Source organism: Haliotis rufescens, unplaced genomic scaffold (assembly GCF_023055435.1).
Source record: "Haliotis rufescens isolate VD_foot unplaced genomic scaffold, xgHalRufe1.0.p SCAF_2, whole genome shotgun sequence".
Classification (NCBI taxonomy): domain Eukaryota; kingdom Metazoa; phylum Mollusca; class Gastropoda; order Lepetellida; family Haliotidae; genus Haliotis; species Haliotis rufescens.
Genome location: NW_025963890.1, coordinates 59,460,715 through 59,486,855, shown reverse-complemented (window position 1 = coordinate 59,486,855; position 26,141 = coordinate 59,460,715). Strand labels below are relative to the sequence as shown.

At 40.4% G+C, this 26,141-nt stretch overlaps 1 protein-coding gene across 2 annotated transcripts in view; it reads right to left on the bottom strand.

Annotated features, from left to right (window-relative positions):
- LOC124142001 (prostaglandin E2 receptor EP3 subtype-like) overlaps nt 1-23,851 on the bottom strand; it is an 80,611-nt gene extending 56,760 nt beyond the window's left edge. The window contains exon 1 of one of the 2 annotated variants that reach the window (XM_046510239.2): nt 23,724-23,851. The gene's annotated coding sequence lies outside the window, so the exon portion shown is untranslated. Of the gene's footprint in view, nt 1-4,470; nt 4,720-23,723 lie in introns of those variants that run through there. The other variant, XM_046510248.2, reaches the window with a different exon arrangement.
- Between the last annotated feature and the right edge of the window lie 2,290 nt (nt 23,852-26,141).

Below are 26,141 nucleotides of genomic sequence, written 5' to 3'. Positions count from 1 at the left end.
GGTGACGTTGGGACGTTGGGACGTTGGGACGTTGAGACCTAAGACCGTTGGGACGTTGCACAAATAACTCCATAGCCTTTTCTTAAATAACTGAGTGGCATTCTATAAATTGGTGAGTAAATAAATTGGTGAGAAATCGTACAACTTTATGGATGACAACTTCTGGGTTTTTGCATATAGCAACGTTTCGGTGAAGATTCTTACACGTGGCTTGATAACGGTGTAAGAAACTAAATCGGGACGTCGCTATCTGCGATAAACCAGACGTTCTTACCACAAGTTGTACGTTTTCTTATTTGCTTTCATAGCCTTAATCCTCAAAATCACACATCTGATACCTTCATTGAGCTAAATAATAGGGTATCTTTCTTTCAAACTGTTTAATAAATAAAAGAGAGCATGGTTTTGCATTATGGGTTTGTATGATATCATAATCCTATGTGGTGGAAAAAATAACTTTAAAAGTGCGTCCTATCCTGCAGTGGTTATTCCGAGCTAAAAGAAGAGGCAGCCAAATAGATTGGATGGTCAAGTTCGGTACCTTGGTTGATTGCGGGTCATCATTGTGTTACGTCATTGATTCTTTCAATATCTACATAGAAATGACAATGATATTAAATTTCTCTTTGAAAGTTAAGTCCAAACTAGAATGTTAGAATATCAGTGAAATCAACATGATGCTACTGAACCCAAAATCTTGGAACAATTTCAAAAGATTGCTCTTAAAGATTTCCGAATGTTGCGGCGGTTTCATTAACATATTATTAAGTACTTGATTAGAGTTGAGCTGGTGAGTCGTTGAGTACGTGAAATGAAACAGTGTGCCACTCGATACTTCGATTACTGTATGCAGAATATCAAACGGCAGTCACTGTAATAGCTCAGAGATCAAAAGCCCGTTTCGAAAGATATCAAATAACGAAAATATGAGGTCAACAAAAATGACAGTATTGTGTTTCGATACTAACGCTCCATTATTATCAAATACACTATGTTTATCTCTATTACCACCGAGTTAATAGGTTATGTATCCACCATACAGGCGGATATGTGCAAACTCAAATATCACGGTTTAGCATTTCGATGATAGAGGAAGGTGATGTTTTTATGACATTTGTGGATCAAATAAAATAGGAAGCATGATAAGGTCATAGTGAGATGCTCTGTCTCATGGGAACAGATTAGCAATAATCATTTGTAGTTAACACAGATATAATTACCTAAGCGGATGTAATGTTGCTTGTAAACAATAAATACATTGGTTTATATATACTACATAGACATCTGTTTTATACCGTCACCTATTGAATCACTTCCATTCAGACAACATTATTTTCAACTTTTAAGGAGGAAAACATTTCAGATTCAACTAATTTATAAACTTTCGTGCTGTCGAATGGTAATTGTCTTTGATACGAGCGAGTAGCATTACTCGCCTTTATATCTCAGCGGGAACACGAAGAATGGGCCTCAGAATCTGTACCCATATGGGAAATGGAACCCTAACCATCTGTGTGATGAGCCAACACTTTAACCACTTGACTACCCCGACGTCATGGTGGATGTTGGTGTCATTCAGAGCTTACCCGTCAAACTAGATGTGTATCATATTCTTGGTGGGGGTTGGTGTGGGGGTGCTTCTGGCTGGTGGTTTAACAAGAAATTGACTACCACAAAAAAAATTAGATTATTGCAAAATGCTAACCACGAAAATCAAACGGTCGCTCCCTTACAAAGAGATTGAGTTATTTGGGGTAAAGTCTTCCACATCAAGGGGCGGTCGGGTAGCCTAGTGGTTAAAGCGTTCGCTCGTCACGCCGAAGACCCGGGTTCGAGTCCCGACATGGGTACAATGTGTGAAGCCCATTTCTGGTGTCCCCCGCCGTGATATTGCTGGAATATTGCTAAAAGCGGCGTAAAACCACACTCACTCACTCACTCTTCCACATCAAACCTCTGTATCAGGGATGAATGTGCAAGATATCCATTGTATATCTCAGTATATAAGCGATGTATTTCATATCGGTGCACAATTGTAAATATGTCTGAATCTCGTTACCCTTGGCTAAAAAGAGTTATATGCCGTATCTTGAAGCTGCCAATGGTAAACCTAATGGGGCGTCTAAAATAAAGTTGCTTTGGTATAAGTTGGATTAGGGAAATTCAGGGTACTGATTTACCTAAACCTTTTATTTCTGAATTTGTAACACGGTTGAACTCGGCTTTTGAACAGTACTGGCATTCATCAAGTGTTAAGATCTCACAGATGCACCCTTATCCACTTTTTAAATCAACCTTCACTGTAGAATATTAATTATCAGTTGTAACCTAAGATGGGCAATGGCTCGATTCTGCTGTAACTCATATTATTTACATGTGGAAACTGGCAGACACAATAATTCTTCGAGAGACCAATGATTGTGTAAGATAAGTAGCATGGACTATGTGGAGGACCAACATCATTTCTTGTTAATTTGTAACGCTAATGGTAACCCTCGTCAGCAGTGTATTCGAGACAAGTTTCATTTCCATCCTACATTATCTAAGTTTAATATTCTAATGTCAAACCGAGACAAATCGTTAACTGGATATACAGCCATGTTTGGACATCACCAATGAATCGCCCTTTTGCCATACTGATTTCTGTCGACCTTCCATTGTACCATGGGCGGAAGACCTACACACATACTGTGATATTAGAGTAAATACCGGAAGAAGACAAAATACGTTAAAATCTATGCGTTTGTGTCCATTATGTGATGGGTGTTGAGGACGAATTTCATGTACTTTTTATCTGTGAGTTTTACCAAGATATCCGAAAACGTTTTGTACCCGCTAAATACCTTAAACAGCAATGTACCACATCCCTTATATCACGTATGTCTAATCAATCTTCTGATGTAATCTACAGTTTAGCTCAATTTCTCCATCAAGCACTCAATATTCGGCAAGAACTTGTAAATACAAATGTCTCCTAGAACGCACATATATGTTGAAAGTATGTGTACATTGTGTGTATTTGTATATAGGCCGGAGGCCTTTCATACAATAATCTTCTTGTCTTGTCTACTGAATAAAGAAGTATATGCATAGAGGGTAATCGACAGACATGTGTGTTATCGGGACTTCTGTCAGCAATGACACATCTGTTGATCAGGGACTCAGTTGTTCTTCATCTCACAATATCAATGTGCAAGTATTTTGAAATATTGTATTATGCCACTCAAAACTTCCGTTTACTTTATGCAGCATATCCAATTGGATTTACTGAAATAGGGCCCGGATATATAGGATGTATTGAAAGATATCTCATATCGTAAATGTATCATACTGACTTGTATCATCTTACATTTGTACGTTAGGCTGATCATAACATGTTTACCAAAAAATAAGAGTATTGTGTTTCGATATTAACTCCCCATTGACATTAGCAGCTAATACCCTATATATATTTCTATTACCACCTAGTTAATAGTGATGTATCCATTATACTGGCGGATATGTGTAAACTCAAATATCACTGTCAGCGTTTAGATAATAGCCTACAGCGCTGTTTTTATGCCATTTGCGATATAGCGAGTAAGGTCAGAGTGGGGAGCTCTGTCTCATGGGAACAGATTAGCAATAATCATTTGTAGTTGTACAGATGTAATTACCAAAGCGAATGTATTTGTTGTTTACATGCCACATTACATCCGCTTTGGTAATGTGGCTTGTAAACAACAAATACATTGGTTTATATATAATACATAGAAATCTGCTTTATACCGTCGCCTATTGAATCACTATTGAACACAGATATAATTACCAAAGCGGACGTTATGTTGCTTTTAAACAACAAATAGATTCGTTAATAGTACGTAGAAATCTGCTTTATTCCGTTTATTGAATCTCTTTAATTCAGACATAACTTTCAACTTTCAAGGGGAAAACTTTCCAGATGCTAATAATGTTGAATGCTGTTGAATGGTAAACGATTATTGTCTTTGATACGTCCTTTTCAGCAACATTTCAGCAAAACGCAGCGGGGAACACAGAGAATGGACTTCAGAATGAGTACCCATATGGGGAATCGAACCCATACCGTCTGTATGACGAGCGAACACTTTGTCCGCTAGACTAACCCGTCATGGCGGATGTTGGTATCAGTCAGAACTCACCCGCCAAACTCGATATGTATATGTTCTACACATGATACTGGAACGGTTAAAGGAGAAACGTGTTGTTAGACACCGACCATTTGATATTCTTGGGGGTGGTTAGCTCTATGAAGAAAATAAATTGTCCCAGATAATGCTTGAAAACATTTATCTCGTTCTGCAGGTGTTGCAAAAACAACATCCTCGATACAAAATCCCACACACACGCACACGCACGCACACACACGCACGCACGCACACACACACACACACACACACACACACACACACACACAAATGGTCGGCACTTTACATAGAATTAAAGACATACCTGTGTGCAATAAGGACTTCTGTCAGCAATGACACATCTGTTGATCGGGGACTCAGTCGTGCTTCATATCACAAAGGTGTCAAGAATGAAACTGACCACCCACCAAACCACACTCTTATAACTTCTGCGTTTACCGATAATGATATCATTCCTGACAATTCCGCAAATTGAATTACCCAGCAACCACGTGACATGTCAAAGAATAGCCAAGAGAGTTCCCCGTGATTACTCCGGCCCATACACCTCGATGCCGGAAAACGTCAAATATTGACTCAACGGTGGTGAATTATTATAAGATTATTCTCTCCAATAGTTGTGTAATTGTTCTAATAGCCACGAGACTGGTATCAAATAGGCGATGATAACGTTCAGCGACAGAGGCGTGTTCAGAACATGACCCAGTGACCTTTAGGAACCCCGGTCAGAGACAGAAGTCAGATTTCTGTCTGCAACATAGCGTTAATACGGGCATTACTAATTCACCGTGCAGGATAGACGGAATAAATGTTTGCCAAACTTATATAGTGATTGATATTAATGTTAGTTTGTTGTTTAACGCCGCACTCGGCTTTATGACGGGGGTCATAAGATAATCAAAGGTTGTCCAGTGATTGACATTATGAGCATCGATCTACGCAATTGACATGCATCAACCAAGTCATGGAGCCTGACAACCCGATCCATTGTGTTGTCTAGCTCTCACGACCAACATGTTGCTGAAGATCAATTCTAACCCGCATCTTCACGGGTGTATTGATATTAATTGAAGGCTTACATGAAATCATGTTTCGGATCATGGAATTGATTTTTGATATTGGGTGACCGTGATTGACATGAGATATGTATGCGTTATCGGTTTGGCAAAGTGATGTCGGTAGATGACAGCAGTCAGTTCCTAACCCCCATGTTCTTCGTTACCAACAGCTGGTCGAAGTCACACAAAATATAAAATTTTGATTTCTATTTTAAAAGTTTAATTCGTTTGCTAATGTTGCCTGTGAATAACTAATTAGTCCATGCATTGTTTAAGACATTTCAAACCATATTACTAAAACCTTCAGAATTAAGATTCAACTCATTATCTTTGTTTGTTTGTTTGTTTGTTTGTTGTTTAATGCCGCACTCAGCAATGTTCAAGCTATATGACGGCGGTCTGTAAATAATCGAGTCTGGACCAGACAATCCAATGATTGACGTCATGGGCATCGATCCACTCAAATGGGATACGATGACACGCATCAACCAAGTCAGCGAGCCTGACTACCCGATCCCGTTAGTCGCCTCTTACGACAAGCATAGTCGCCTTATTAAGACACCATGCCACAAATTGACATATGCATGCCATTAGTTCTCCAATCAACGGATATGTGTGCATTCAAACTGCATTCTGAGCTCCCTGGGGAGAATACTACCCTTATTACCCCTAGTAGGATGACTGTTCCTACTACCATCTCATCCTGCCGGGTACCAATCGCTGCTGTGTGTATAAGATAATAAGGTAACACGTTAGCTGTATTTTAAGGAGGGGTTTTCGGATACCCTGACACAGATAATAGTGTGTCGGTAGGTTGAGAACACAATACATATAAACAGTGTGATACCTACATTGTATTCTTTGTCCATTGTCAGTGTGCACTGCGCAGTTCCACTTCACAAACTCCATCCAAATAGGAGCCTTAATATGCGCCTTACTTAAGTCGGTGCAGTTGGGAAGCCTTGTGGATAAAGCGTTGAGTCTCCATGTTCACCGTGGTCGACTCCTCACAAGTCCAATGTGTAAACCAACACCTGGTGTCCCTAGACCGCCTCCGTAGAGAGCGGGAGGTCGGTGGTTCAATCGACGCGTCATACCAAAAGACGTTAAAATATTATACTTGTTGTTACCCTGCCTGGCTCGGCATTAAGGGGATGAAATAAAGACTTGTCGACTGTATACTGTGTCTGAGTGGGCTAACAGTTATTTTATCTACCATTATATAATCCCTGTATATAATTAAAAATATATATATAATTTCTGTATCTACTTCAGATTTCTAACGAATATTTTAAATGCAATTTCATTGTGATTTCGTAACGTGCAAAGGGGATTGTCAAAGTATAGGTCAGGTTAACAATGGCCCGGATAGATATGATACAGGACGTGTGGACTACAAGCATTAAGTCATACGTGATCGATATGTACTCAATAATTAAATTTCTCCTTGGGTGGGGGACAACCTATCCCTTTTGGGATTCCAAATAAAAGGTTTCAAACAGCAAGTCATCCAAACAGATATCTGATACCAACAAAATTCATTATTAAAAAACAGCCTGAACCAAGGGATTTGTCTGTAAAATGTACGGTTTGATGGCTATGGCGATGGCCTGAAGTGTTCGTGTTAAAGCGACATGTAGTATCACGGCTGTATTTCCTGATCACACAATGTGTGTGTACGGAGACTTACTGGCTAGGTGAAACCCGACACCTCAATGTTGTTAAATGTTTCGATTCTTGGAAACAGGAGCGTTTTGAGAGGAATTGTCGATTGCTATCCCGCGTCGCAGTATGACAATGGACTTTTTTATTCCTGTCTTCCTGTCACTTCTTTCTTTGCTGGGTTTTATTTGTTTAATCTACGTATTTGTTATCACGTATGGCAGGGACAATGGTATGGTGGATGTTATGGCGTACAATGATAAATGTATCGCTTACTTCCGTGTTTGTCTTAAAGTGTGGAAAACAATCGGCAGACGGAAGGGTGGCTGGGATCTGAATTCTTAGTCAGGCTAAAAAGCCCCACGCAGCGGCAGTTCTGAAAGCTGCGGTGTAAGAATGTACATGGAAAGTTGCTGTTTGCAACAAACCAGAAGTTGTTTCCATAAAGTTGTATGTTTTCTTAAATGCCAACCAACTTCTCGAATGTCAATCAAACAGTGTAAGTTTTTGCACATTCATTCACATTTTACACCTAGTAGGAAGTTATAAATATATGATGCCAATGTCTGCTAAGCTATTTAACACCGATTTCAACAGTATTTATGTTATATCCCGGCGTGTTACCTTACTGTAGGAGATGTTGTATATGCTTGCCAGTTTAGCGAAGCCCATGAAAACATTATGGTGCTGACAAACCAAGGTAATAAAGGCTGAAATTCTTGCGTTCGACCCTACTGCCAGCGGATTCTGCGACTGAGTATCGAATGTATCCTCTCTTAAGAAACTACACCAGGGAGTATATACAAACACAAAATAAACTGATACTGAATTGATGTCATGGACCTGATGTGAGAATACGTCTTTGCTATTTTGGCTGCTGCATTCGATTAAGTTTACATGCTTGGTAATACTTTCTTTAATAGATTACAAATTCTATCCATGGGGGCAGAACGCCCCATCTGGTAAATACATTCAAAATGATGATCCACTTTGGCGTATACAGATACTTTCCATTCGGTACTTCCTGACATGCAGTCATAAAATACAAAAAATAGTTAGAGTTCGTTTGAAACGTATTCCTTCACTGAGAGTAAAAGACACTTCCAGACAGCGGGGCCATACAGCGGTTGAACTGTTTCTGGAACATCTCACCGGTCTATACAATAATAAGCCGATCTGCGAAGGTCCAACTGTACCAAAACTTCTACTTCAAAACTTGTTTGCCTCCAACACGTGGAATGTTGGCGTTTTTTCTCAAAATTTATTTTGAGCAGCATCAAGTGTTGACAGGGTAGAGTGTTTCTATACATGTTCAAAGTGTAGATTAAAGCAATATTGTCAAATGCCGATATTATCACGTTATACCACATATATTATTATTAATGGTGATCAGAGAGAGACGGAGAGAGAGAGAGAGAGAGGGGGGAAGGAGGTCTTACATTCTTTGCGAGGTAAAATACAGAGCACAAACAGAATCATTATATAAACATGTAGGACCCCCCCCCCCCCCCCCCCCCTCCCCCGATACTCCAGTCAGTTCAGTCTAAAGACACACACCATACAGCCATTCAGTGAACATTTCATTGCACTTGTTCGATTTACTACCATGATAGATTTGATATAATGTCACAGTTTTACAATCTAAATATTTCTTGACTTCATGATGCTAGTGTACATGACTCCTAACGTTTTGTATACAAAGGCATATAAACTGACGTCCAAAAGAAACTTTGCCAGAGTTTGAACTCACTCTTGCTCAAAAACAACAAAACATACATGCATGAAGTAAAGTGTATTGAGAAGATCAATATATCAACATAATCAACACTGAAAATGACAATCATACCGCGACCGAGAATGACGCCAGAGCCCCCCAAAGTTGGGTGTGGTACAAAACTCGAGCTTTCAGAATCATGGACAATAGGCAGAGTACATAAACAATCGCTCACGTTCAATAACAAGTCATTGGTAGCGTGTGTGACCACCAAATGCCTCATTACACGCAAAAACTCTTCGACGCACAGAAAAAGTCAGTCGTCTGATGAGGTCACGTGGGATTTGACGCCATTCTTCTTGGAGGGCCAAGATCAGTTCTTGCCGGTTGGCTGGAGAGTGTGGTCGTTGTCGAACACGACGATCCATCAAGTCCCAGAGGTGTTCTATTGGGGACATGTCGGGTGAGCGTGCAGGCCACGGGAGGACGTTGACGTTGTTGGCTGCGAGGAAGTTAGTAACAATTCTGGCTGTATTGGCTCTAGCATGGTCATGCTGATAAATGTCACCACGTGGCTGCTGTTGGAGAAATGGTAGGACAACTGGACGAAGAATGTTATCGATGTAACCCGAGCTGTCAACTTTCCGTCAACGATGACCAGCGGTGTCCTCTCCTGCCCACAGATCCCTCCCCACACCATGACACTCCCTCCACCATATGGTACGACCTTCTGCACGCAACACGCCGCCGTTCGTTCACCCCTTCGGCGGTAAACACGTTGTCTTCCATCAGCCCTAAACATACAGAATCGACAGAATCGTCAGTGAAGACAACCCTCTGCAAGTCACGTCGTTGCCAACGTCGTACAGTCCGGGCCCATCTCAATCGCAGACGACGATGTTGCGCTGACAAAAGCTGTCCTCTGTTTGGTCTAAAAGCCCTGATTCCATGAGCCCTGAGTCTCCTGGCCACTGTCTGTCGACTAACCCTTTGACCTAAGGCATTTGTCGCCGATGACGTCACTGTCAGGAAACGATTTCGGAGGTGCAAGGTACGCAAGTACCGGTCATCATGGGGCGTGGTCACCCTGGGTCTGCCTGTTCTTGGCCTGTGAGCGGTCCGCCCTGTCGGTCTGTAACGTTGCATCAAGTTGGTAACGGCAACACGGGAGCAGCCGAAGGTTCGTGCAATATGGGTGTGGGTGGCCCCCATCTGTACCATACCCAAGGCTCGTTCACGTTGTTCGACTGTGAGTCGTGGCATTTCTTTTGTGTTTTTTTATCACTGTGGATGTCTGACTTGCCGTCGCAATCGTTTTATACCCTTACCCGCACGTGTATTTGCAGTTGTCCGTGGTGCACGTGTTTTTCATTTTTTCGCGTGTTATCTCGCAAACATGTAACAGACGATAAACATTTTCTGCCTACACTATTGTTGTATTTAGGTTATGTGTTTTAGATAGACTTCATCGAAAAAAAAATTATACTTTGTCTGAAATATATATTTTCAGTTGGTAGAGTTTTTTGGGGACGTCAGTTAATGTTCCAGTGAGTGGCGAAACACCATACTACCAAACACCGTAAATATGGTTTCAATTTTATGTTGTTATTAAAAACACCATGTGCGCATTATTCAATCAGTTTGATCCGTTTTATGTAATTTAATCATGACTTATTAACTCTAAATAACACTTGGATTACGTATAATTAGCAACTTAATCCACGTATCACAGGTTTTTGGTGTAATAAGTTCATGGCCCCAAAACATTGGTTGATGTAAATTGTTATTACGGGCAGGTCTATCTTCAAGCACATTACTCAAGCATGACGAAGATGGTTTATAGAAGTGTAAATAGACCGAATTTCTGCGATGGCGTTATGTCAGCATAAAATACACTTTGCGAGTCGAATATAATAGATGAGGTGCAAGAACTGTTTACATACATCTGTTTGGTGATTCTGATGCAGTTGAACACATGTTATACATAGCCCCTCCTGAAATAGGTAGGGCCGCGCGGTTCTGAGAATACTTATTCCAATTGGATCATAAAAACGCATTAGGCATTTCCAGGAAAGTATTAAGCAATAGCAGTAAAATAACGACATTAAAAACTGTTAAAAGACAGCCAATCAAAACAAGTGTTGTTTTGACAATAATCTCAAACGAGAACAATGGCTGACAATATCAGAAACCTGTGACATCCATATACGGAGAATGCGTGTAGCCATTCCTTCCGTTCTTCCCAATCAGACATACCCGACATGTGTCTTACACCCGTGTGTGAGACGGATACACTGGGTAGCATTCGTCACCACTCGCCCCTTTCCGTAACCTGCATGAAGTCCCCCTATCGATGAATGTTATGTGCAAAAATACGACAAACCAATCAGAATGCGCGAATGACTTCAAGTACTTCGGTCACAGAATCCCAGTGGAATGGAATAGTGTTTGATTTTACATATGTCTTGCTTTTAAAAATATACCCAAGATACCGTTATATGTGTTCAATCATACTGTATAATACTGTCAGTTCCGATGCGTTAAATAGTATCTGAATTATATACGATATGTGGGGAAATATACGTGAATCATTAAGCAACGAGTTGACAGTTCTTTTAACATGCACGTCTGCGCTAAGACGGAAACCCAGTCGCAAAAATGGCCACGAGAGGGTCACGAGTCGCTATTCGGCATGTCCCGGAATAAAACGAGTTGGTCACGAATGACTAGGTAGGGCTTGATTGCATGCTCGGTTTACCGACAGTTGGAACAGCCCAATGCGATTTGAGTTACCGCGTAATGGAGAAGAAGGTTCATTAATGATCACGGTTATTGATTTATGATGCGCACTGTTATCCCATACCATGACCTTTCATACATTCTTACACACAAATATTTATTTCAATGAATTGGTTGACTGCTTGGCCTTGTATCACAATAAATATTAGCGACACATACAATTTCCATAATCATAAGAAATATCTACTGAAAGCAGAGTCCTTTGTACGATTCCGACTATATCATAAGCATGTGTTCAGAAATCACTATCATATAGTGATGATACCAGGTTGTTGTATCCTGCCCACCAGTGGCTACCGTCACAAACACATGCAATGGCAAGTCAATTGTTCACCTTGAAAAGTTCGGGAACATATCATACAAGTCAATAATATGGAATTTCATAGGACATTATTTTTTAATGTTCTCCACATGTCTATCATAAAACATTTTCAAAGCTTTACTGATGCCTAGAATGTCGTAAGCCTGATCAAACAACCTTTGAGCAAGAGTCTTTGAAATCTTCGTAGAAAGAGCATGCTCAATTGTACTTCTAAAGTTGTGAAATTTAGTGAGTGAGTGAGTATGGTTTTACGCCGCTTTTATCAATATTCCAGCAATACCACGGCGGGGGACACCAGAAATGGGCTTCACACATTGTACCCATGTCGGGAATCGAACCCGGGTCTTCGGCGTGACGAGCGAACGCTTTAACCACTAGGCTACCGGACCGCCCCTTGTGAAATTTAGATACCAAAGGCTGGAGCTGCTTGAATATTCATCGTCATAATGGGGAAATTGACCACTGGGAATTTGAAATTATCAATCTTGTCATACAGTATTGAAAATAGAATGACGAAGAGGGTTTATAGAATCTTTATGCTTTGAACTAAAAATGAAACAGATGGGGTGGTTTACTTGTTCCCTTTTATTTCTAGTATAAGTGGGTAAACGACGTGGATTAGTGTTCATGATGCTAATCACTGAATTGTCTGGTCCAGACTCGATTGCACGTATGCCTTCGTCGTATGGCAGGAGTATTGGTGGGTGCGGCACTAGACAACAAACGCTTACATCTATATGAAAATTGTGTGGCGGGTGTTACCGGTATAGGACAAACGTAACCTCTTCGCGAACACCTGGGGTCCTTCATATCATTTTCTAGTTTACCTTTAACGTTTAGTTGATATACTTTTCTGAAAATAATCCAGACTGATTTATTATCTAGAGTTGACGTTTTAAATTTTATAAGTCATTCGCCGGGGCATCAAATACAATTAGGAAGCAATTAAGTTTTACTGCTTTGATGATGATGGTTTTTAGAAGATGAAGACAGTAGTCTTCCCAGTTTGTGCCAGTCAACGGGTACCTGACAGTGGATTAGTTACCAATTCAACCATGACGTATATGATACTTAACCGTCTTAAAACGGGGGTGTCACAAATGGGGAGAAGGCATCATTTATTGCCTAACCTTTACCAGGTTACCAACAGAAGACTATTGAGTGAAATACAAGGCTATCATGTGTAAATACAATGTAGACTGTCATGTATTTGTTTATCCGAGGGAAAGGGAAATGTAAGCATATTCATTTTCTATGCTATTTCTTATACTCTAAAGTATTGCCCATACAGTAATGTAAGTGTTGTTTCAGTCGGGGCATTCGCTCAGGAGCATCATAATCTTTTCTGAGACGCCAATGTAAATAGTATGTGCATGTATACTAGTTCAGCATATAGCCTTCAATCACTTCCAGGTATCAAGTGTACGAAGGCATCGTTTTGTGGATCAACATTAAGAGAATTTTGCTGGAAGTCCCAATCTTATCTTATGTACTGCACAGGTATTGGAGTTAGTAAGTGATTTAACCCTGTATTGTTTGATAGGCATTACTTACAAGTTGACGGGTGACAAAGTAGAGACAACGGAATAAGGATCTATACCAGCACGTCGGACACACATGGTGCTGACAAACCCAGGATCCTAACCAGGGCCATCAGGTGCGAACCTATGCTACAGTACCCCAAACTGCCATAGCTACAATACAGAGAGAAGGATAACACACATTCATCTTGTAGACAAATTACATTTCAACAGTGGATAAGTGAGCGTGTTTCTGACATATCCCAGAATATTGAAGCGATGACACATCTTCATCTTCGGATGTTGCTCAAACATAACTACCCACTAAGAACACCCTGCGTCATAGTCAGTGCGTGTCCTTGACACCAGGTGTTCGTAGTGAGCACACGATGGACCATTTCACATGGACTGAAATTTTATCCCAAGACTCTGTCATTCAAAAATAACGTTATCATTCATTTCTTACCTGGCACAGGAAGACTACACCATTGCTGTTCAGCAGGACTCAATGCAGTTCCTCCTACCAAGGTGAAACGTAACACTGAACGAACTAACCAGACGGAACTTTAAACGAGTGCTGTAACTGCGCATGCTTCTCGATTTATACGCAAAACCTGCATCCGCTCAATTGAGTCTTCTTTGTTTTGTAATTCAAGACACTTTTATATTGACTTTTACTCCTCGTACTTCTTAAAATCTTCAAAGGGGTGTTGAAGTATAATCCTGTAATTAACTAACGTGTTTGTGTGAGTAGGTATTTGAAACGTGTAATCATCAATCGATGACGCGAGTTCAATGGAGAATTACATGTTGTAACTTGTGGCACCTCGTCTCAACTTAAGGAAATTCATCCAATGATATATATTTCTTCGCCAACTACACATGGACAAAGGATTTGACACATGAGATAATTACGGTCACAGGAATGTGTATTTTATTTTCATTCTTTTTCAAACGTGCATTGGTTAATTGATTGTGATTTGGCCAATTCCTTGTGCTCAAAACACGAAACAACGTTACTCAAGTTACTTAGTGATCGACAAAGGGAAGAGGGATTGTGGGCTAAATCTGAGCTATACAACCATACTTAAATGTAGATTTGTTTCGAGGTGTGTTATCTATAACGCGAGTGTTCAAAACATATTTTCCCTGTTACATTCCACGCAAGATATATTTATGTTGTATTCAAATAAAACATACCAAATCAACCAGAAATATATACAAAAAAAACGTTTCAACGACCTACCTGACGTATTTAACATTCCTGTAACCACCAATATCACATCTCGGCTTTGAAGAATGTTGTTTCTTACATCCAGAACATACAACGACCTCCTGGGCACAACTATAACCTCAAACGGTTCACACAAAACGTAGTCTGAACCCTGGAGCACCGTTCCTTATGTATGAACATGGCTCTCCTAAGATTACTTATCAAATCCAGAGTCCATCAAGGGGGTGGTAAAACCATCTACTCAAGAAACATATGGCTTCACAATAACAGGCCGTGGTCCCATAAATGCTTACGTTCTTGAGGGTAGTAAAATCTGCGATCCTGGCGTAGTCGGACGTTATGCTTGCATGTGACGTTACGTTAAGTTGGTCATTTTTCCTCCACATTGTTGCGCAGCGGTATAAAATAATTCAGGTCTGTTATCATTCGTGACAGAGACACAAGGAGGATTACTGGTGCCAAAGATACAGAGACTTAAGGGTAATATAAACAGGAGTATGGCTGATTGGTGCTTCTCTGGCTAGCCATTACTTTCCATAATAGGATGTTGAACATGTTTCACAAAGATATGCATCACCCCTTGGTCATAGATTACCAGCATATGTGTGTACAAAATGTCCAACGATTGAAATAATCAAACATCCACAGAACAACGTTGTATTCAGGCCATTGCTATTTGTCACATGTATCAAGTGCATAAATTCGAATTGTGATTTTCGGAATACAGGAACCGTTGCTTCTCTCTTCTGACCCCCAGATCACAGAACGGTTTCCGACAGAGCCGCCACGTTTCCTACATTGTCGTTATGCAGCCTTTGGTAATAATGCTGGAAAGTGATCCATATGGATGTCGTAAAATGTCCAGGATCACAGTTTGCGTCAATGTTTGTCAGACTTTGTTGAAACAATACGTATCGTTTCTGACTTAGTAATGAAGTAATTCTCCTCATATTTGTTGAACCCTATTTACAAAGTCAGCGTTGTTTGTCTTAGTAAATGTCGACTTCGGGATTGGTTCCAGCCGTGGTTGGAACTCATACTGGATTTATTTCCATCATGTGGTCCTGCTTGTTGACCACATCGGTATGTACATGAACGTGGAAATACGCCTGTACGAAACTAAATAGTGGCACAACAGTGGAATATGTTTATCAGCCTTAGTGTGGAAAATAAGGCATTATTTTTACATAGTGACTAATAATAGTAATAAAATAATGTGCATATATAGTGCGCCACATGCACACCCTAAAGCTAAGACCGTCTCCGTTGTCTAGTGGATAAAGCGTCTGCTCGGAGAGCGGAAGGTCGTGGGTTCGAGCCCCGGCCACGTCATGCCAAAAGACGTTAAAAGATGGTATTTGTTGTTACCCTGCCTGACGCTCGGCATTCAGGGGTTTAAACAAGGATGCACTAATCTTGAACGCGACGTTACACCAAATTTCACCTCACCTCACCTCACCTCACCTCAAAGCACTACATTACTTTCCCGGACAATGGATCCGCTTATATCACAGTATATCAACTTCATGTGGGAGGACAGCCAATGTGAAGCCGGTCTTTGACGATCAATGATTACTCTTTAAGTGAAACCCACTCGAGGACTCGAACCTGAGACGAGTGTAACCTACCAAGGTAAGGGGAAATATAATTAGTGTATAGAACAAAGTGGATTCATTCACTCATAGCACGATCTTGTACGTTCAAATGTACTCTAATGTTTGTTTGTTTGACGACGTAGTCAGCAATATTCGATCTATATCACGTCTCCCTGTAAGGCGAAATGGGGTTTAACGTCACGGCCAAGATTATTGCACTCATTTAGCGTGTGTGGGTTGAGATAACATGAATACCCCACTCAGACGCAGTATACTGACTCCGAGCCGACCAGTCCTTGTTTTAGCCCCTCAATGTCGAGCGCCAGACAGGGTAATAAGTATCATGTTTTAACGTCTTTTGGTATGACGCGGCCGAGGATCGAACCCCGGAGCTTCCACGTTCGTGGCGGACGTCTACCTGCAAATACTAGTAATCAATGACTGAAATTACCAGGAAATTTTCCACGGCGTCGGTGTACGATGACAAGCAATTATCCAAGTCGCCGAGTATGTCCAACGATCCCATTAATTCGATCATCATATTTACATTTCTATTCTATTCTCACCCGGAATCACCACAGGATGTTAATATTCTCACCCGACAGGAATACTGCTAAGCGCTGTCAGGCAACAAATACTTACCTTTTTATGCAAGCTGTGTGAATGGCGTGTGCTACACCTGGTGTCATCACTGATTGTCAGAGATCAATTGATACACTTTTCACCACTAGTTTACCTTTTACGCCCAGTGGAATCTTGTTTCGAGGGATAATCGAGACTGGGTATTCTCTGGCGTTGACGTTTTATATTTAGTATATACATTCCTTAAAGGGCATGAAAAAAAATATTACCCATATAAAAAGTAAGACCCATATATATCACTGCCTCAGTTATGTGTAAACGTACACATGTTGACATGCTCCATGCAGATTGCAACGCAACACGAGAATGTGGGTATGCCTTACATCAATCTATTTCCAGCTAGGAAGTGTACCAAGTACACATGTAGATACATCCATACACCAATACACCAAGTGCATTGAAAAGATATTCGTGCATTGCTCAATACATGCATGCTCCATTAAGCGTTTTCTAGAGAGTGGCACAGCGTTGGAATGTTAATAATTACATAATGTTTACAGTACTTACTCTGCACCAAACGTATAAAGGTTTTTCCCAGTATGAATAGTCCACATATTGTTGTAGTGCAACACACTGGCTTAATAGGGCCGCTTGACAATTGCTTCTTCCATGTCCTTAGTAGACTTCTATGTGCAGCATCATAATACGTATATGTCAATGTCACAGAATATGGACTCCTTCCCTTGTCTTATAATCCGATTGGTCTTCTAGCATCTTTATACGATGAGATGTCACACAACGTTTCTATAATATCGGTTATTTGACCAACACAAACCAACGTGAGTCTGTTGACTGACGAGAGACGTCTGGGACTAACGTGCAGACACTCACACAACGTGACATCATGGGTAAGGGGCTTGGTACAATTGTCTTGGGCTTGCCTTAGAACCAACACTGGCGTTAACACAAATGGAGTGTGCTCTCGAAATAGGTTCAAAGATATTTCATTTACTTACAAGATGGTGTTTCTCGTAAAAGCAGTGTTATGAAACTGGAAGACGAGGGAAGATGTGTCTGTGCGTTCTTGCAGTTTGTTTCTCTTTACAGTTACATTTTGGAAAAGAAAACAGCTGATGTGTTCACTCCTTGTCACATTGGACTGAAGTATGTTGTGTTGGTAGTAAAGCTATTTAAACATATGGTTTAAGTGTTTCGCAGTTTTCCCGGAAATTCCCCCTACAAGAACTACTTGAATCGTTGCTACGAGTTACACACGTGGTATTCTGCTATGTTACACAAAGGTGAAGAAACAGCATAATATACACCAAAGGTTATTTTCCGCGATTTGTGCGGATTTAGGGAAGATATAAAGGCTACAAGCTTGGTGTTTTCTTCTACCTGTACTGATTCGTAAGGAGTCACGCTGAATTTAGGAATGCTCTAGCAATGCCACAACAGTGACCCCAAGAATGAAATCGACTTCAAACATATTACACATATGGAGAATCGAACCAAGTCTTCGAAAAGACTAATATGTTATTGTTAGTATTACTAGACTCAGAATGTATGTTCTCGTTACATGATCAACAATACAGGATGCCCCCCACCCCGACCCACCACCATTTCTTCCATTTGCAATATTCCAATCATATCACGGCATAGGGGTAGAATAAAAGGGATTTACGTAATGAACCAAAGTGGGGGATCGATCCGGGTCTTCGTCGTAACGTGTCAAAGTCATAACCACGAGGCAACTCAACCGCCCCTTATCAACATTACACATATGAATCACATCGTATCTTCATGGCATAGATCGATACTAATGATGTTAATCATTGATTTGTCTGGTCTGATTATGTAAATACACGAATCAACGTTTAGTGACACAATGAAGCATATATTACCATGTATTGCCCTAACACAATGATAAGATATTGTTACTAAAATTAATTCAAGTTTACTACGCATAAATGAAGAAAACATGACCTATGACATATTTAATATTCTATACGGGAAAACGCATCTTCAAAGATTGACTCATTAGTCGGGCAACCACATTCTGTGACAATCTGGATGTTATAAAGCTTAATATACCTTCTGGAAATTCTTGTTGCCGATAAGACGTTATAATAGAAACGACATCGTTAGAGAAGATACATTGCCAGTAGTCTACGGTTGAAAAGATGGAGTCGTAACTGCATGGGACAATCCATTTTGAACGACGTTCGTTTCATAATGAACTGAATTCTCAATTAAGTGACATTGTTATTGGATTCTTCATACTTGATAGTATGATTGCAATTCTAAGCTTAAATATCCATGAAATTATATGAAATTTGAACAGTTTTCCAATCCTTCTTGAACATGTATGAACCAATAATGTCATTATCGGATACCCAATATCGTAGCTTCAGATCAGATGCCTCCTAAAATTGACACCAATATTCTATGAACGTGTCATCATTAGACTTAAAGCGATTTGGGGATTATCATATTGAAACCCTCAATGTTTGACATGTTAATTGTGATCTTTGTAGATCTTCAGAGAAGTTAACATGTTGTATGAATCAATAAGCAAATGTCTGCACAATCGTTATAAACTGGGGGCACGGGTGGCCCAGTCGTCTAAGGCGCCGCGATTCGCTGTGCAGAGTTGCGTCCCTTGGGCACGCCAGAAACCTATGATTGTGGGTTCGAATCCCGGTTCGCCCCGATTATGTTTCTAGGTTTGTCAGCACCATACCCGTGCTCGCGGGTTTCACCGAAGTTGTAAACGTCTGAGACCTGCATCACTTCGGGCTTTCCTCCAACATTAAGCTGACACGCCGTGATATAACTGGAATACTGTTAAAAGCGGCGTTAAACCCAACTCACTCACTCACTCGTTATAAACTACAAAATTTGTACTGTCACGAATATGATGTACCATTCGTACAAGCATAAAGATCGGCGGTCAAGTAGAATGAGCAGAGAAGTGTCCCGTAACTGCCAGGATCCCCGATTAACCACGATCAGGGGTATGTCAGCACCATATCAAATATTAATGTCAACAACCATCTTCCCGTTCGGCGTTTATCCAACATTGAGCTGACACCCATCATTCAAAATGCTGTCTAATCTCGTCACTGACCACACAACTCAGCATTATATGTATTGCCTTGTTTTATATGACCACTCTGTGTGCTGTTTACACTTCCCCTTTCAGGTTTAACGACTGTTTGTTAAATACGCCACACACAAATGTTGGCACACTTCTGTACACTCGCATGCAGTATACCCAGTAAAACACTGCGGCGTTTATTTACCACGCGACATGTGTACTGATGCTTACATGCATGTTCAAAGAACACCTGTCACACCATCAGTCAAACGGAAAACGTAAATCTCTCTTTACGACATATTAACAGATAACGATATGTTTTACTGCTTGTATTTTAGCAAATTGCTCCGGCGTCAGGACATGTAAACATGTTTTGAGAAATATATCTAACCACTGAATCAACCTTGACATGTCCATTCAACAGCAAACTATTTCAACTTTTACACAGGGGAATGCATCCATGGCGAGAGCATGCTGGAAGACGGCAACCCCGGATGCACCACTATTACACGGGGGAATGCATCCATGGTGAGAACTTGCTGGAAGGTGGCAACGCCATATGCACCACTATTACACGGGGGAATGCATCCATGGCGAGAACCTGATGAAAGGTAGAATCACTACATGCACCACCATCACACGGGGGAATGCATCAGTGGCGAGAGCTTGCCGAAAGGTGGCAACATCTCATGCACCACTATTACATTGGGGAATGCATCCATGGCGAGAACTTGTTGAAAGATGGAATCACTACATGAACCACTATTACATGGGGGAATGCATCCATGGCGAGAACTTACTGAAAGGTGGAAACACAACATGCACCATTATTACACGGGGGAATGCATCAATGGCGAGAGCTTGCTGAAAGGTGGCAACACCATATGCACTCCTATTAAAAAGGGGGTATGCATCCATGGCGAGAACTTGCTGAAAGGTGGAAACACAACATGCACCACTATTACACAGGGGAATGCATCGATGGGGAGAACTTGCTGCCAAAGGGCATCAGCACATGCACCACTATAACACTATTCCGGTAAAATGCATGTTATAAGATACAGATAACAGGAGAATATCATTGTCCAAAGAGAATTGAAAAATACATGGGAGCGTCCGATGCAAATTCTTATTTTGACTTGTACCATATGGGTTTTGTTTCAAGGGAACGCTTGACTCGCCTTTGCGTGTGCTTGTGACGGGTGCCACAGTTGGGGCAGAATACCTTTTCGCGAACATAAATATATATTGTCAATGCAAGAGAATTACCAATCTATATTATCCGCCGAAACAGATTCCATTTGGCGCGAAGGCAAAATAGCTGTGAAAAATATAAGAATGGACCACTGCAAATCAGTGATGACAACAGGTGTTCGCGAAAAGGGTAAGCATGACCTGCTCTACAGGAAGAGCCCGCCATTCACACAATTTGACTAATAATGTGAGTATTTATTGCCTGACGTCGTACTGCAATACTCTCGCCAAGAGACAGCGGCCTGTAAATAAAAGCGACAAACCTCTTTTCCAAATTCATAAGAAATGTCTGCCGAAATTAGAGTCGATTGTACGATTCCGACTTTGTCATGAGCATGTGTTATTTGAATCACTATCAAATGATATTGAGACCGCCTCCGTAGTCTAGTAGTAGAGCGGAAGGTCCGGGTTTCGATCCCAAAAGACGTTAAAACATGGTACTTGTTGTTACCTTGTCTAGCGCTCGGCATTAAGGGGCTAAAACAAGGACTGGTCGGCTCGGAGTCAGTATACTGTGTTTGAGTGGGGTATCCATGTTAAACTGCGGTATGGTATCTCAGTGTGCTAGCACTATAAATCGGCATCAGTCCGGACTAGTACAAGCAGCCACACACACACACACACACACACACACACACACACACACACACACACACACACACACACACACACACACACACACACACGTGCATGCACGTCGTTATATAAATGCAATAATCTTGGACGCGACGTTAAACCCAATTTCACCTCAAATATTAATGACACCAACAAAACAGACAATCAAGCGATCGATGAACCCGAAAATTCAGTGACTCGATACTGCATTTACTGATATTGTTGAAACTAATAAAAACGATACGTTAATTTTGAATGGTACAAGTGCAGAGATTGTGCTGCTTATAAGTAAATAAAAACGTTGATGAAATATATTCACAGTGGGGGGCAGTGCTTAAGAAATAGTCGGAATCGTTCAATGGCGATTTTTATGCATATTGAAATTGTTATTGTCGGATTTATATATAAACTAAACTTGTTCATATTCACAAACAAACAAGAATGCCCTTAACTCAAAAGCACTAGGAATAAAGTTACCCTTGTCACGTTTCGCGTCATCGAGATCAAAGATAAACTACCACATGTAGTAATGAACTTTCTCATACTGTGAACACAACCAACGGGAACACAACTTAATTATGACAAAAAACTAAAAAAAATCTCATTACAACTTCCAAGATAGGTATGTAGCTACGTTTGTTTGTTGTTGTTTTTTACGCAACCAGCATTTTCTGAAAGTACTTGACTGTTTTCCCTCAACATTCGTCAACAACCTACGTCAATGCCTAACACAATATCTAACTTTATGGGCTAACAAGCTCGTGTGTTGCAAATAAACAGGCCCATGTGAACAATCAACCCTACCAGAGGGACCTACAAAGGTCTGGTTTATCAAGCTCAAAGGCTTATCTCTACCAGTATGTTCCTGTGGTAGACAGTTGTGCTAATTAGCTTGGGAGTAGTGACATGTTGTTTGATGTGTAGGATTTACTGTTCTGCCGACAACACGTTAAGTACGAGCATCTGTGAGCCTACATGAATGGACATTCTTTCACGAAACTGATAGAGGCAACCATATCATGGTAGTTGGCAACATTAATGGATTATTTCATGTTTTTCTTTTCCTACGGGTTTCATTGCATTCATGTAGTGGGTTTTCTTCTATATATATGCTCTAAGTGTCATATGTATGTTTGTGTTTACTGATTGTATGCATGTCTACAGCATTGCCTCTGTACCGTAATAGAATGGAGTGCAAACAAATACACTTAACAGTAATTTATATACATACATGCATGCATACATACATACATACATACATACATACATACATACATACATACATACATACATACATACATACATACATACATACACTCTCTCTATCTCTGCCTCTCTCTCTCTCTCTATATATATATATATATGTATTTATTTTTCACTATATATCTATATCTATATATTCACTATATATATATATAATATATTGTACCTATAAGCAGGTCTTCTGGCTTGTGCCTATTTATTAATTAGCATCTATCTGATGGGCCTCATACATCTTGCTTATTTGATTTGTTCATACATTTCATCTATGTTATAACTTTCATACATGTATAGTGTGATGGCTTTCATTGATATCACTATGTGTACCTAGGCTGGATCTAATCCACTTCCTCATAAATCAATCCTACCTACGAATAAATGTAAGACAATACAGATCCCTCTTGGATAATCAAATCCGTCTGTGAAGGCTAATGGCTGACTTCGGTATCAATTACCTGTACTAGTATTATACATTAAGTCCGACATGTTTTCATGTGATAGGGGTATTGTTCTCCTATATGCAACAAGGAACAGTGATTTCTCGTACTATGGAACCCAGACTCGATTATATGATAAATGATGTAATGTTAGCTAGAATGTACATTAACCTTCACTAACTCACTGAACATATTATTCTGAAATGGCCCTAGCATTTTACCTACCAGTTGGCTTGTTTCTCAGAAATTCCCCATGTATGCACGCATTACGTCATTTCACTTTCTTTAAGAAAGGTCCAATCATGGGAGGAACTGACTCATTCACGAAACATTTTTACTTCACCAAATTGACTTCGTCCTCACCACAATATCTCAAAATACATGCTTCATTTTAGTTGATCTTACCTTAAGTTAGTGCTATATCAGTTAGACATCAGTTAGTGGTAAGGTGCGTTCCTTCTTCATCAGATATCAGTATGGTTATCTCAAGGTGCAGTTGGTAACGTCTCCTTGTCAAGAATGTGTTCTATAATGTTTTCTTCTGCATATAGGTCATAGATGTAATTAGGTCTGCACTCAAGCTAGAAGTTATCCCGTTCATATTGTGTTGCCGTTATGTGCAGTGGGGGTAAGGTGACCCTATACATATGTTAAAGATACGGTCTTTAAAGCCACCTTATCTACAGAATGAGTGCGTCATGACTGGACTGGATAATGTGACTGGGGTGAGTGAGTGATTTGGGTTTAACGCCACTTTGAGGAGTGTTTCAGTTTATATATAAGTTCAGTTTTCATATAACCGCGTGCTGGTATCACCTTGAGGATACGAAGTCCGAAGTGAGGCAGGCCTCAGACAATTAGCACAGATGGTATGGTGCTGACAACCCTTGAAACATGATGAGTTAAACCCGCAAGCATAGTATCCCGGCACGCCCAAGGGACGCAAGTCTGCACAACAAATCTCGGCGCCGTAGACGACGGGGCAACCTGTGTCACCTTGGGGCTGATGAACTGTCAATATTGCATGTTGAAATGGCATGTGATAAAATTAATATATACGTTGAATGTTCATATTTTACACATCTATGTCGTGCAATTATGTTCGCATTTGACATCTGTGTATATTCAGAACTACGTGTGTATTCCTTTACATGAATGTTTATGAAAAAACGTTAATTATCTACTTCGAGATAAAACGCTCTTTAATTTACACACGATCGCACATTATTTGTTCACATCATAGTTTATAAAGTACACGTAATGACCAAATGAATCATATCAAAATATAGAGCGCCGTGTCATGTTTTTTCGAGAAATACATCCCATTATTTCGGTGCAAACACCATGTCGATGACTTCCTATAATAATATAATCACGAAGAGAGCATTACATCCAATTATTGCTCACCAAAAAAGATACTTTTGTCCAATAACATCCGAGTTTAGAATATACGTGACCATCTAATAACCACTGTCCTTGTTCTGATGCATCTAGCTCTAAGCATGAATGAGCAAACCTGTCTCAAATATCACAAAGTATATTGACCGATGATCCCAAAATGACCTTGTTGGGACCATCCTGTCACGTGACAACGAGCTGCGTGATTACATGCTTTGTTTCTGTCCCCCTGTGGGACAATGATCCGAATGTAATAGCATTGGATTATATTAGCACTCAACTGTAGAGTTGTTTGCTTTGAGCTCTGTCCATAGTAACAGTAATGATGTTAAATAGACACACAATCGGGACGAGATACTCCAATATATATTACACAAAACAAGTTAAAGAACACCCACAATTGAATAGCTACGAATACACGTTGCTTTGTGTTGCAATACCCACCCGCTATGACAGATTAACTATAGTCAGGTGAAGAAATCGGGGTAACTCCTTTTGAGTACTAGTATAGATCAGGCATTTAGTGTATAAGTACAGTAAACTACGGTTATAACGAACTCAAAGGGACTGCTAATTTTAGTTCGTTATAACCGTAGTTCGTTATAAGCATATATACAGCATGATTACAGCAAGTAGTCGGGACCAAAAAGTAAGTTCGTTATATCCGTCAGTTCGTTATAAGCGTGTTCGTTATAACCGTAGTTTACTGTATTAGGACATAGGAGCTGTTGAAACACTGAGATGTGGTGACATTTATTGCAATATATTTACACATTCCTATATAATATACACATGCACAAAAGTTAAGCGCCACCATATTCATAGTCTCTTGATTTCACGTGCGGGAATCAGAAATACGAAATATGATGATGTATGACTGAATTAGGCTTCCATAGTTCACGAACCCAAATTTGTCCAGATACCACAAGGAAAGCGTGCTTTACGTGTTGCTGCAGTTCCCCTACCCTATTAATAGTGAAATTTAAGTTTCAGACACGTGGTTGCATTTTGCTCCTGTGTGAGATTCCCCTTCCAATAGAGGTTGAAAATCAGCCATGGTGAGGAGAAAGTTAACGAATGCTGAAAGATGGCAAGTGATAGGCATGAAAAATGCTGGCATGTCATGCAGGCCATTGCAAGACAAATGGGTCGTCATCACAGTGTTATCACTCGTTTGATTGTCAAACATGGTCAAACCAATGATGTCAATGATAGGCATAGGTCTGGTAGGCCGAGAAAGACCTCTAACAGAGAGGATAGACGTCTTTTCAGGATAGTCAGAAGAAATCCATTTGCGACTTCAACAGATTTAAGACTGCAGTGGATTACCCATCAGAGACTCTCGACGATGACCGTAAGGCGTCGCCTCAGAGCGGCTGGTTATAACGCAAGATGACCAGTAAAACGTCCTCAATTGACTGAGAG